This window comes from Petaurus breviceps, unplaced genomic scaffold (assembly GCF_028583685.1).
Source record: "Petaurus breviceps papuanus isolate PSGF00001 unplaced genomic scaffold, PetGlider_PUasm1.0 90626, whole genome shotgun sequence".
NCBI classification, from domain to species: domain Eukaryota; kingdom Metazoa; phylum Chordata; class Mammalia; order Diprotodontia; family Petauridae; genus Petaurus; species Petaurus breviceps.
The window spans coordinates 2475205-2487392 of record NW_027187290.1 but is presented as its reverse complement, the minus strand read 5'-3'; the positions used below and the strand labels follow the sequence as shown (position 1 = coordinate 2487392).

At 39.4% G+C, this 12188-nt stretch overlaps 1 long non-coding RNA gene across 1 annotated transcript in view; it reads left to right on the top strand.

Annotated features, from left to right (window-relative positions):
- The window catches only part of LOC138143069 (uncharacterized), a 122405-nt gene that overhangs the window by 34244 nt on the left and 75973 nt on the right, over window positions 1–12188 (top strand). The gene's annotated exons all lie outside the window — the stretch shown is intronic.

Sequence of the window (12188 nt, the reverse complement as noted above, 5' to 3'; positions counted from 1 at the left end):
ATCCCTTTGTTCTGGGCCCTTGCATTCAGGACTCATTCCAATGCAAAATAGAAAGCGGAGGCGGAAAAACATTTTCCCTACCCACCTTTGGCCCAAACCACCCGAGTGTAAAGCCCTGAAGCATTCTTTAATTAACAGTTTTCTTACCTATACTTTTTAGCTCTAAAACTTGACCAACACAGAAAAAAAAAATCTAAGGTGGGAGGGGTTGGGAAATTTTTGTTTTCTTAGAATTTAGAAATCTAGGCTGGAAGTTCTTTGTTAATGGTGTTTGGGGGACCTATATGGTCACTGGGCGATTTTAATCATTTTAATTTTTAAATTAATTTAATTTTCTCACGATTATCTGTGGAGCATAAGCCTCTCCTATGCCGTGCCCTACCTTCTTCCTCATTTCTTCCATTATAAACTGACTGCACTTCGTAATGTTGTAGACTTTGGTCTCAGCCCAGATTTTTCTCTCCGACTGCAGCCACACAATTCTCTACCTATGGTTGCCAGGCAGCCACTGAATGAATGGATGCGGCTCGCGGGTCCTGCTGTCTTTTGACTGCTAATTAGCGGTTTGCAAGCCATTGTTATACCCAGGCAGAATGACCCTCTAAATTTGCACCCAGCTGGTGAGGGTGTCCTAGCTGGTGGGGATTCTTGGTACTACTATCATTTATAATTTTGACTTAACAAATGCCTTTTTGTGTCCCAAATGAAATTCGCCATTTCTTCCGCGGTCAGTAAGTCGGTCCGTATGGATATTCACCAAGCCCCGAGAGGGTGACGTTCATGGAAATACGCCTGTTTGCCCTGGGCCCCTTTCCGATGCCCCTCGTTGTCATATGGCAGCATCATTATCACCGGCTGGGCTGGGAGAAAACCTTCTTTGCCGAGTCCTGTCACTTTAGAGGGCTAATTCTATTCCTCGGCACTGGTCCTAAGGCTCTTTCAGGGTACCAGTCAGACAAATTAAATAATATTTGCTCTGTACTGTACATCATTCAGAAGCTTATAGATTGAGGGGGTAAAAATGAACATTTTAAAAATATAAAAAACATTTGAAAATAAATGGAATGGAAGTGAGAGCTGAAAAGAACCCTCTGGTCTCATTTAATTCAGCTCTCCTGAATTTTACAAGAGGAAAATAAAATCTCATAAAAGAGGCGAAATAATTTCCTCAACTCAGGTATTAAGTGGCAGGTTAAGTTGTGCTTTTGAACTCGGGTTCTCTGTCTCCAAAACCTCATCATTTACACTAAGAAACAAGAGTGAGCAAACCAATTTAATAATGCATCAACTTGCCTCATCCATATGGGAATAAGGCTTCCCAGACTATCGCTCAAGCCGCGCTCTTTCCTCAGAGAAGACAAATTCAGTCCTTTAAAAAAGCATTCCACCGACCTGCCAAAGGTCAGACCTCACTGACTAATGGTGGCCGCAAAAAAATGGAGTGTTTAAAACTGTTCACAGGTAGGGTTCATATGCAGTTATCTGGCACAGGCAAGCCCAAGGACCCCAAAACGTTCACCAGAAAAATAATGTGGAAGGGCACAAGGTTTGTTTTGTTTTTTGCTTTGAATTATCTGGAAAGGCTGGCTAGCTGAACGAGTGGGAGAGAGAGAGAATTTGGACCTCCAAATTTTAAAATGAATGCTAAAAAAAAATTATCTGGAAAGGGTGGCCTGTTCAATGGGTGGGAGAGGGACTGGAGGAAGGGGAAAAATTTGGAACTCAAAATTTTAAAATGAATGTTTAAAAAAATTTAAACTCAAAATTTTTAAAAATGTTTAAAAATTTATCTGAAAAGTCTGGCCTTCTCAATGGGTTGGGGGAGGGGCTGAAGGGAAGGGGAGAATTTGGAACTCAAAATTTAAAAATGAATCTTTAAAAAAAATATTATCTAGAAGGTCTGACCTGGGAGGTGAGAGAAGGACTGGAATAAGGGAAAGAAATTGAAATTCAAAATAGTTTTTAATGTTAAAAAAAATTATCTGAGAAATCTAGCCTTGTCAAAAGGTGGGGGAGGGGCTGGAGGGAGGAAGAGAATTTGAAACTCAGAATTTTAAAAATGAATGTTAAAAAAATTATTTAGAAAGATATTTCCTTCTTCTCTTTCACATTTTAAGTATAGGCATCACCCAAAGGAGCATTTCTCATTCCATGGAAATATCTCAGCTGGCAGATCAAGATCTGCACTACAAATTTTTCTCCTTGATTTTTTCAGCACAACAACACTATGAGATATGTACTCTTATTATTTCTGGAAATATGAGGTTGAAAAAGATCCAGTGACTTGTCTAGGGTCACACAGCTACCAAGAATATGAGGTAGGAATTGTACCCAGGCTTTGACACTGAGGTTCAGCATAGGTTGGCTTATTATAAAAAACTGTTCTATTTAAGAAGTCTCATTTGACCAACTAAAACAAAGCCCCCAATATATAAATTCAAATATCCCCAAATCACTGGGAATCCCTGAGTTCAAATTCTGATAACTGTATGACCTTTGGCATACATCCCTTAATAACCTCCCTGGGCCTCAGTTTTCCTGTAAAATTATGTGGCCTCAATATCTCTCTAAACCTTCCAGCACTGTGAGCTTAAGAATATATGTGGGCATAATAGCTCTATATTCCTCCAACAAAACAAAATAATTCCAAGGAGGAAAGTGATGTATTTCAAATAGAATTTGATCAGCAGAAGCCTGTTTTTTCAGTTGGACTTATTTCAATTTCCACAAGTCATTTGTTGATTTTTTAAAAACTCATGGCAATGATGGTCTACACACACACACACACACACACACACACACACACACACACACACACTTTTTTTTTTACTTCATAACAATAAACCAGCAAGTTTTTAATCTATGAGCCCTGCCACCAAAGCACTTACATTCTAATATAAAAGGCACTAATTCAATCGCTAAATCAATCGATTAATCATTCAATACTGGGGTCTTGTCCTGGAGGACAGAACTTTATTTTTTGTTAGGAGGGAGATTAATGGGCTTCTAAATCATTATGAGTCTGTTGCCATGGATGCATATTATGTTTGAGTGTTAAAATGCCTACTAATAAAATTTCCCTTTCAAAACATTACAGTCCAATCAGTGTCCCAAGCACACAATCAATTCATCTTAATGTGCATTTGACCAGTCCAAAGTGGAAACAACTGTCTGGTTTTTAATCCAAGATCAGAAACAGAGGTCTTTTGTTTTTCCTTTTACGATTTTCCTTTTACATTTTTTTTTAGTTTTTAAAGATAAGCTTTTTATGCATATCTTTAGGGTTTTTAAAAAAAACCCTATGATTTTCCCCAGTATCCTTCCTCCTTCCCTTCCCCTCCCAGAGGTCCATCCCATATAACAAACAATTTGTTTTAAAGACAAAAAAAGAAAGAAAGAAAAAAAGAAAGGAAGGAAGGAGAAAGAAGAAAAAGAAAGAGAAGGAAGGAAGGAAGAAAGGAAGGAAAGAAGGAAAAGAAGAGTGGGGAATGTCAGCATTCCTGATACTCAGAAAAAGTCAGAAAACGTGTGTGATGAGCCACCCTCATCCCCTTCCCAGTCTGCAAAGGGGTGGGGTGAGGGTGTCCTGCTGTCTTTTCTTTCTAGGCAGCCTGGTTCTTTTAAATTGGGCAATATTCGCTTTGCTTTCTTTGTGCTTATTTGCTTCTGCCTGGTTGTAGCCCCTGTATCTTTTGTTTGCTTAGCTCTGTAGCAGGGGCATCTTTTTTTTTTTTTTGCACATCTTGTCCTCCAGTAATTGTTTACGATCAAAGCAGAAGTCTTTGTGGGGAGATAGTGATTTGAATCCTTAGTGCTTAGCACGTAGTAGATGCTTGATTGATGTTTATCATTTCAAGTGCAGGGTTTTTTTATTTTCATTTATCTCTGACTTTTCAGAATTTCTATTTTTAAACATTTGTTGTTTTCAATTTGTTGCTTTAGAGTTTTTATTGATATAGACATATGTTTATAGTGTATAGAGTATAGAAAATATATGGTTTTATTTTTATATTTTAAAATCTGTTTATTATTCATGTTATTTATGGTTGTATAACCAAGTAACTGATGGGGTTTTTTTTTCTCTCTGTTGAAGAAAGTGTATAGAGATATAAATTCCCCCTAAGGACTGCTTTTTAATGAACTTGCCTCCATTTTAACATTTGTGTTTTACCTTATTGTTTTAATTTTTTTTGATAGAATTATCTCCATGTTTTATTCTTTGACCCACACATTTTTAGAATTACATTATTCAGTTCCAATTTATGTTTGAGTGCTTTCTTCAAATGCCCTTGATAGGATTACACTTTTCATGATGGATGGTCAGTTTGCATTTCAAGGATTTTCCCCAGCTCTGTAGTTTTCATCAGGAATCTTGAAAACTCATATGTAGCCATCTCCCTCCCCCCTCCCCATGCAATATCATACTCAATTCTGTAGGGTGAGTTATTCTCTGTTTTAAGCTTTTTAAAAACTTTCTTGTCGTTAATTGCAGCATCATCTTGACTGTGTTTCTTTACTACTTAAAGTCTTCTCGTTCTTCAGGGTATACATGCTTTGATTTAGAAGCATCCTTCTATGCTTTCAAATCCATGTCCCATTTTGTAGGAAGAATTAGGGCTGTTTTCCTTTGCTTTTTAGTTTTTAAAAATACATTTTCATTGATGTAGTCTGGTTTTTATATTGTCATGGTAAAGACTTTCAATTTTTACTTTGCCCTCTCATTCTAATAGTTCAGGACAGTTTTATTTTTATTATTCCCAGAAATGTAATATTCAATTTTGGGGTTTGATTATGGTTTTCTGGGAGTCTTGTGCTTCTTAATTATCTATCTTCAACCTGCTTTCTAGGTTTTTTTGACCATCTGTCTATACCTATATCATGTCTTTGTGTATGTGTATGTATATACATATATACATACATATGTACCTTATATTTTCTTTTTTCTATCCTTTTGTTTTATTCGAATATTTCTTGTTTCATCTAGATATTGATTTCTAATTTCTCCATTCTATTTTTCATGTAGCTCCCTACTTTAGTAGGATTTTTAAATTTCTGTTCTAAGCTATTTTTTGATCATTTCATTTTTTTCCCTCAAGAGCTCTAATTAAAAAAAAAAATTCCTTGCTTAATTTCTTCCACATACTCTTGTAGTCTCAGTGTCTAAAACTTTTTTTCTCCTTCCCTCTGTTTCTTTGTACTTATAGTTACCCTCTTCTGGGCTTACCAATTGGGCTTGTCTTAACCTATACTTTTTCAATTGCATTCAGAAAGTTTTTGTTGTTGTTTACCTGTATTTGCCATTTCAGTTTTGGGACTTTGTGTCCAGCCTCTGCATTCTGGGTTGGAGTGGCCAGTTCCCCACTGCCCTGTTCTGCCACAGCTCTGAAAGCTGGTTTATCCTTCCTTGGCCCAAGAAAGAGAGCTAGCCACTTGGGTTCTGTTGAATCTTCACTACTTCTGCGATCCTTTTCTTCATTGTTGGGATGTTTGAAACCTTTCACATCACCATAATATAAGAGGTTTCTTCCCTTGAGCCTCCACTACTGTGAATTCAGCAAACCCATTTTCCCTGTGGGCTAGGGATGGGACAATATTGTTATTGGGATCGGCTCGGAGGATGATCAGATCCTAGAATCTAAGATCAAGAGCTGGAGGAGCCCCCTGAGGTTGTCTAGTATAACTACCTCACTTTACCAATGAGGAAAGTGAGGCAGGAAGTTTAGGTGACTTACACAATATCACAGAGGCAGTAAGCTCCAGAGGTGAAATTTGCTTCCAGGTCAGCTCCTTGATGCTCTCTGCAAGCTCTCAATCTAACACTCTAAGACTGAACTGCCCCACAATAATGGCTATGACACAAGAAACACTCCTGTCCATGAAGGAAGTAAACAAATGTGTCTGACTGTATACACAGAGTTCCCCAGATCCTTTCAGCAGGCAGACAGAAAATCTACTGCTCTGTATTTTGGGTCTGGAGTTAGACTCTAGCCTCAGACACTTATTAGCTATGTGACCCTAGAGAAATCACTTAACCTCTTTTTGCCTCAGTTTTCTCATCTGTAAAATGGGGGTGATAATAATAACTCTATCTCCCAGAATTGTTTTAAGGACCAAATGAGATAATAATTATTAAGCTCTTAGCACAATACCTGGCACATAGTAGGTGCTATATACACACCTGGCACATAGTAGGTAGCTATAATAATCATAATCATAACAATTTGTTGTTCAGTCACGTCTGACTCTCTGACCTCAGAATGGGATCTTCTGGGCAAAAACACTGGAGTGGCTTGCCATTTCCTTCTCCAGCTCATTTTACAGATGAGGAAACGAGGCAAACAGGGTAAAGTGACTTAACCAGGGTCACACAGCTAGTAAGTATCTGAGGCCAGATTTGAACTCAGGAAGATGAGTCTTCCAGGCTAGACACCCTATCCACATGACTGCTCTTAATAGTAATAATAATCACAAACATTTATATAGTACTTTAAGATTTGCAAAGTGCTTTCTGTAGGTCATCTCATTTCAGCCATACAACACTGTAGTTTAAGTACTGTTATTATACCCATTTTATAGATGAGTAAGTTAAGGCTGTTAAATGACTCACCCAGGGTCACATAGCTATTTAAATAGTACTCTCCTAAGAGATGCTGTAGTACCATGGAAATAGCACTGAATTTAGAGTCAGAGGACCTGGGTTCAAATCCTGTCTCTCCCCCTAACTGTGTGACATGTGGCAAATGACTTCTCTCTGGGTCTCAGTTTGTATAATGAAGAGTTGGACTTGAGACTGTGTCTAATATCTATCTGTGAGCCTATATATATCCTATATCTATATATATCCTATAAGCCAAAGGAGAGACTTCTCGGTCTAGAATTCTAATTAAATTGCAGAATTCACTATTCTTTTCCATTTCTTCGAAGTTCACTTGGACACCCTGAGATTCACATAGCACTAACCCATGATTTCTTATGTGGAGTTCCATTTCAGACACCATGACCCTGATCATAAACCAATGTACCAGCTGTCTCTGAACTCACATCATAGCAAGAAACTTTATTATAGAATTCTGTTTAATGTTCTTGTTACAGAAAAGTAAAGCCAAATCCTGAGCTTGAACTTGAAAGAAAACTACTCTTTGTATAAATTAAGATGAGGTCATGACTCCTCATTAAACAATTTTGTCTTTTTTTCATGAGTCAGATTTATGTAGCAAAGAGTGGCAGAGCTGTGGTAAATTAGAATAGAAAGCCTTTTTTTTCTTTTCCACAAACTAATGATCACTGTCACGCCAAGTAAAGGGAACTAAGTATACAGTACACAGAGTGGTGGAATTGGAGTTAGGAAGACAAGTTCAAATGGTGCCCCTGATCCTTTTGAGTTGTGTGGTCATGACAAAGTTAGGTGACATCCCCAAGCCTCAGGCAACTCTCAGAAACTTGGTTGCTCAATTAGAGATGAGCTGTAATCTGCTTGGGGGGGAAGAAATTGCCACATTGATGAAATCCCAGATGTTTCATTTATTCATGTAATAATAACCATCTCACAAGGGTGTTGTGAGAATCAAATTAGGTAAGGAAAATAGTTTGAGAATCTAAGAGGCAAACTATTATTGATATTCTTACTGCCGAGGTGAGAGGGAGTCACCCAAGACCAAGGCCAATTTTGTATGTTTCTTTGTGTAATGAGATACTATGGCCCAAAATTCACACCCACTGGAAAATCTCCTGGAGATGAGCTTTTCTGACCTTAGCTGACCGAGGCCCTGGGAAGCAGTCAGAATCACACAGAGTTTTAGAATTAGGAGGAGCCTCATTGGAGATCTTGTCCAACCCCAAATGGAAAAGGAAACCCTCCTGTAACATGATGACTAATGATCTGTTGTCAATTAGACTCTACTCAGAGACTTCTAAATGAGGGCCTTCCAGAGGCAGCCTATTCATTCCTTTTTTGATGGTTCTAATCAATAGGAAGATTTTTTTTTTCTGATATCAAGCCTGAGTTTATCTCTTTGCAACTTCTTCCAATGGCTTCTCATTCTACCTTCTGGAACCAAAGTGAACAAATCTAATTCCTCTTGCATGTGGCAGTCTTTCAGATATTCAAAGATAGTTATTGTGTCTCTCTGAGTCTTCTTTTTTTCTGGGCTAATCATCTCTAATTCTTGAAGTCCTTCTTAAACTGTGATGATCAGAGCAGAAGACAGTATACAAGATGTGATCTGCCCAGAAGAACTGTCACCTCATTCACAAGTACAGACTAATTTCTTTGGGTTATTACATCCAGTGCTGGCTCATCCTCAGATCATGGTCCATTAATACCACCAGATCGTTTTTAGACAAACATATGTAGAGGTAATAGAAAGTTTTACCAGTTTCTAACATGTGACCAAGGTCCCCAGGGCTCACATAGACCAAAGGAGACCTTCCTTGGGTCATAGCCCCACCTGGAACAATTCTTGAAAAATCTACTCATAGTAAAAGTGGGTGAAAGGGCTTCTTAGCTTTTGCAGAAGTATTCAAAGTATCAAATGTGATACCATACATTGAAATCTTTATTTCACTCCACGTAATATTCAGAAGACATAAAGACTCACAGGAACCCCTAGACACATATGTATATGTATATGTATATGTATATATGTGTGTAAGTGCATGTATGTGTGTGACATTCAAATAGCCCATCAGCTGACCCTTCTCTCATAAAGGATATGAACTTGGTGGTGGCTCCCTTAGTCTCTCCTATGGGGGTGCCCCTCTGACAGCTCCAGACAGAAGCCCATGCCCTATAATCACAAGGAATTGACTGAGGAATTCACCAAACTGATTAGGGACTCCATTAATTGATCCTTCTTACAAGTACATTAGAGAGATTAAAATCACCGTGCAATGTGAGACTAGTCACTTCAAAGAGATTTTCTTAAGCGCTCTGTGTTCAAGTCCTATGAGCCTAATTGTTCTTTCCTTTTGTGGGCTGGCCCAGACCAGGAGTGGGAAGGATGATAAGAGCTCATATGGACATGGCCCTTTGTATCTATAAAATATGATCATTATAATACAGTTAATAACAATAGCTCATATTCATATCATAATTTATATCTATGAAGTAATACTGATGCTAATAATAACTCATATTCATAGATACAAATAATGATAATATAATCACTTGTATTCATTCGGTGGTTCATACCTACACAGTAATGATGATAATATGTCATATTCACATAGCACATTGACATCTACAAAGCAGTTTCCCTCCACTTCCTAAGAATGACTTGTAGATCAACGCTTTGAGTTTGCAGCCTTCCAATTCTGTGCTATAATTCTGTCTCTACTTTGTAGTTGAGGAATCTGAGCTAGCATCAAGGGTGGGATTTGAACTCATATCTTCTTGAGCTCCAAGTGTAGCATTCTCTGGGGCTTTGCTATACTCCTGCAGTTCTGTCCAAGGGTTGACTTCTGGCTCTGGTAAAGTAGGGAAGCCAGCCCACTGCTCTACCTCCCTGCTGATGATGAAATCATTGTCAGAAATGTCTGCTTTAATTTCACATTAATTTAATTCTATTTAATGTATGTTTATTAGCCTGTTATGTCCAAGGCATGCCTAGCTATCAGTAGTACAAAGATCAAAAGCAGCATTGCCCTTGCCCTCGCCCTTGCCCTCTGGAAGCTGAATCCAGCAGGACAGAGGTGACGTACCCTAAATGGGGTTTCTAGGCATGAACTTTGGATCTGGGAGGGAGTAGACCTTTCCCTCTAAACTGGGCTTACCTTTCCTGCTGGGACTCTTAGAAATGAAGCCAGAGGTGTTGTAGGGGGAGGTTACCTTGCCCTTGGATATCTGGGGTGACAGATCCCACAGTGAAAGAGCACATTTAAAAATACTAAAGCATAGGGCCATCTGTCATAGCCTGGCTGCTTGTTATCATGGACACAGACCAATGGGCAGTAAGTGCTCAAGAGTAGCCATTATTCTATTGTTTCAGTTTGTATCCGTAGTGCCCCACACAATGGACTTGGGCATCTTTTAGGCAAGCTTGCGATGCCATGCTAAATGCTCCCTTTTGGTCCTTTGGATCTTTTTGCTCTTGGACTTGGCCTTCGTGTTGCTGTTGGCAGTGACCAGATGCATACATGAGATGATGCGGTCCGCAGTGATCAGCTAGCACTTTATTTACCCATGGTGTTCAGTTGGAGGGCTGATGATGACACGTGGTCTCCTGCTGGCCAGCCAGCAGTTACATTAGTACTAGTGGCAAACGAAGTGTGATGCCCAATGGGACTTTGCAGGCTGAGGTGGTAGTTCTGCTAATGACCAGCAATTACAAGTGCGCTCAGGCCTATAACCTGGCTCACTTGGAAGATTATTAGGCATGATTTCCTTCCAAAGATATGTGTGTGGGGATTAGTCCAGACCTGTAATTCCCCTTGCTGGAAACTCTCACTGTGAAAGCTCCCTCCCTGGAGGCATGGCAGCCAACGAGCTGTGGCTTTAGTTTTGGACTGTTGGCTCTGTCATGGACAGGTTAAGCATCTTGCCTGGGGTTTCCTTCCAGAGAGATGTGTGTGTGCGTACCACTCATGGCTGTGTTTGCAGGTCACAGAGGACTCTTTGTGCTTGAATACCACCTTACACACACATTACATATGCACGTCTCTTAAGTATCTGGCACGTGCAGTGTATCTTATGTACACACACATGTAACTATACCATGTGAGTATCACGTGATCCACATGTGCAAATGCATATCCATACATGTGATGTGAGCATTGCATGTGTACACAGTTCACACACATATGTACATGAAGGCATATTCTATATGCTACATTGTGGTTATGTCACAAGGCATGTGTGTTTACATGCAGATATAATCTATACATATATTTGCATATATGCATGTCTTTATGCACATACACATATTTATCCATATAATCCACACATATTTATGTCCATACCATATCTCTAGCTCTATCTTTCTCCACATCTGTGATTTCATCAGTATAGGCAGCTTCAAGTGTGAAAAATCCTTCCATAGGTGCAGACAGCCACTTGTCTGTAGCTTAGTCTTAGAGTTGCCTGGGCCATAGACATGTTAGTTACCTTCCCAGGATCAAACAGTCAGAATGGATGAACCCAGGCTCTACTGACTCTGTTTACTATGTTGCCTCTCCCAAAGACATCACACACACACACACACACACACACATTCACAAATGGCTACCCTTACACAACTGTGAGACCATTGACTGACTCACTGGGATGCAAATAATATGGGGTTGTCTGGATTCTCTGTGTTGTATAAATTGTGCTTCACTTGGCATTTGTAAAAATGCATGTGCTTTATGAGCCGTCAGGATAAAATGCCACCATTTTAGCAAGGGTAGTCCTCTGAGGGGATGAAAAATACCACTTACTAAGATTCTGATATGCAATTCTCTGAGCAACCCAGTATTGAGTGAGTCCATCTACCTCAGGCCGTGTTGGCACACAGACCATCAACTGGGCCCAGGGGTTAACTAGGAGGCTGAGGAGAATGGGCTGAATTGCATTTGGGAAATAGCTCAGCATTCTCAGTGATTCCAAACTGATTGCTGGCACAAAAGCTGATCTATTTAACATCAATATTTTCCTGGTCATGCTCAATTGCAAATCATGGAACACTACACTTGTAGAAGAATCAAAATTGCCAGTGACCTGAAGGGTGTCCATATGATAGGTAGATGTTACCAATGATGACTTGCATCTCTCTTCCCAAACTTGCCTTTTTTTCTCAACTGCTTTGTTTCTGTCAGACAGGCTACAGTATTTTGGGTCATTTAGATTCTTGACAACCTTGGAATTCTTTATCTCATGTCATAGTCCATCTTTCAAGAACCAGCTCAATGAAGCACCAGCCCTTCCACAAAGCCCTTCCTGATTCCTTTAGATGCTGAACTTACCTTGCATTGATTTTTGTAGATTTCCTGTATATAATCATTCATGCATGTGTTTTGTCCCCTGATAAACTCTTTGGGGGCAGGGACTGTTCTTGTGGAAACCAAGGAAAGACATACAGAAAGGGGGCTTGTGAGCAACAGCATAGACAACCCCCACCCTTCAAAGTTTTTCCTAGAATGCTACCTTTGTGTTCCCAGGACGGAGGATGATGCCAGGCCCTTAATAAATGCCTTTTATTGGAATGATTGCC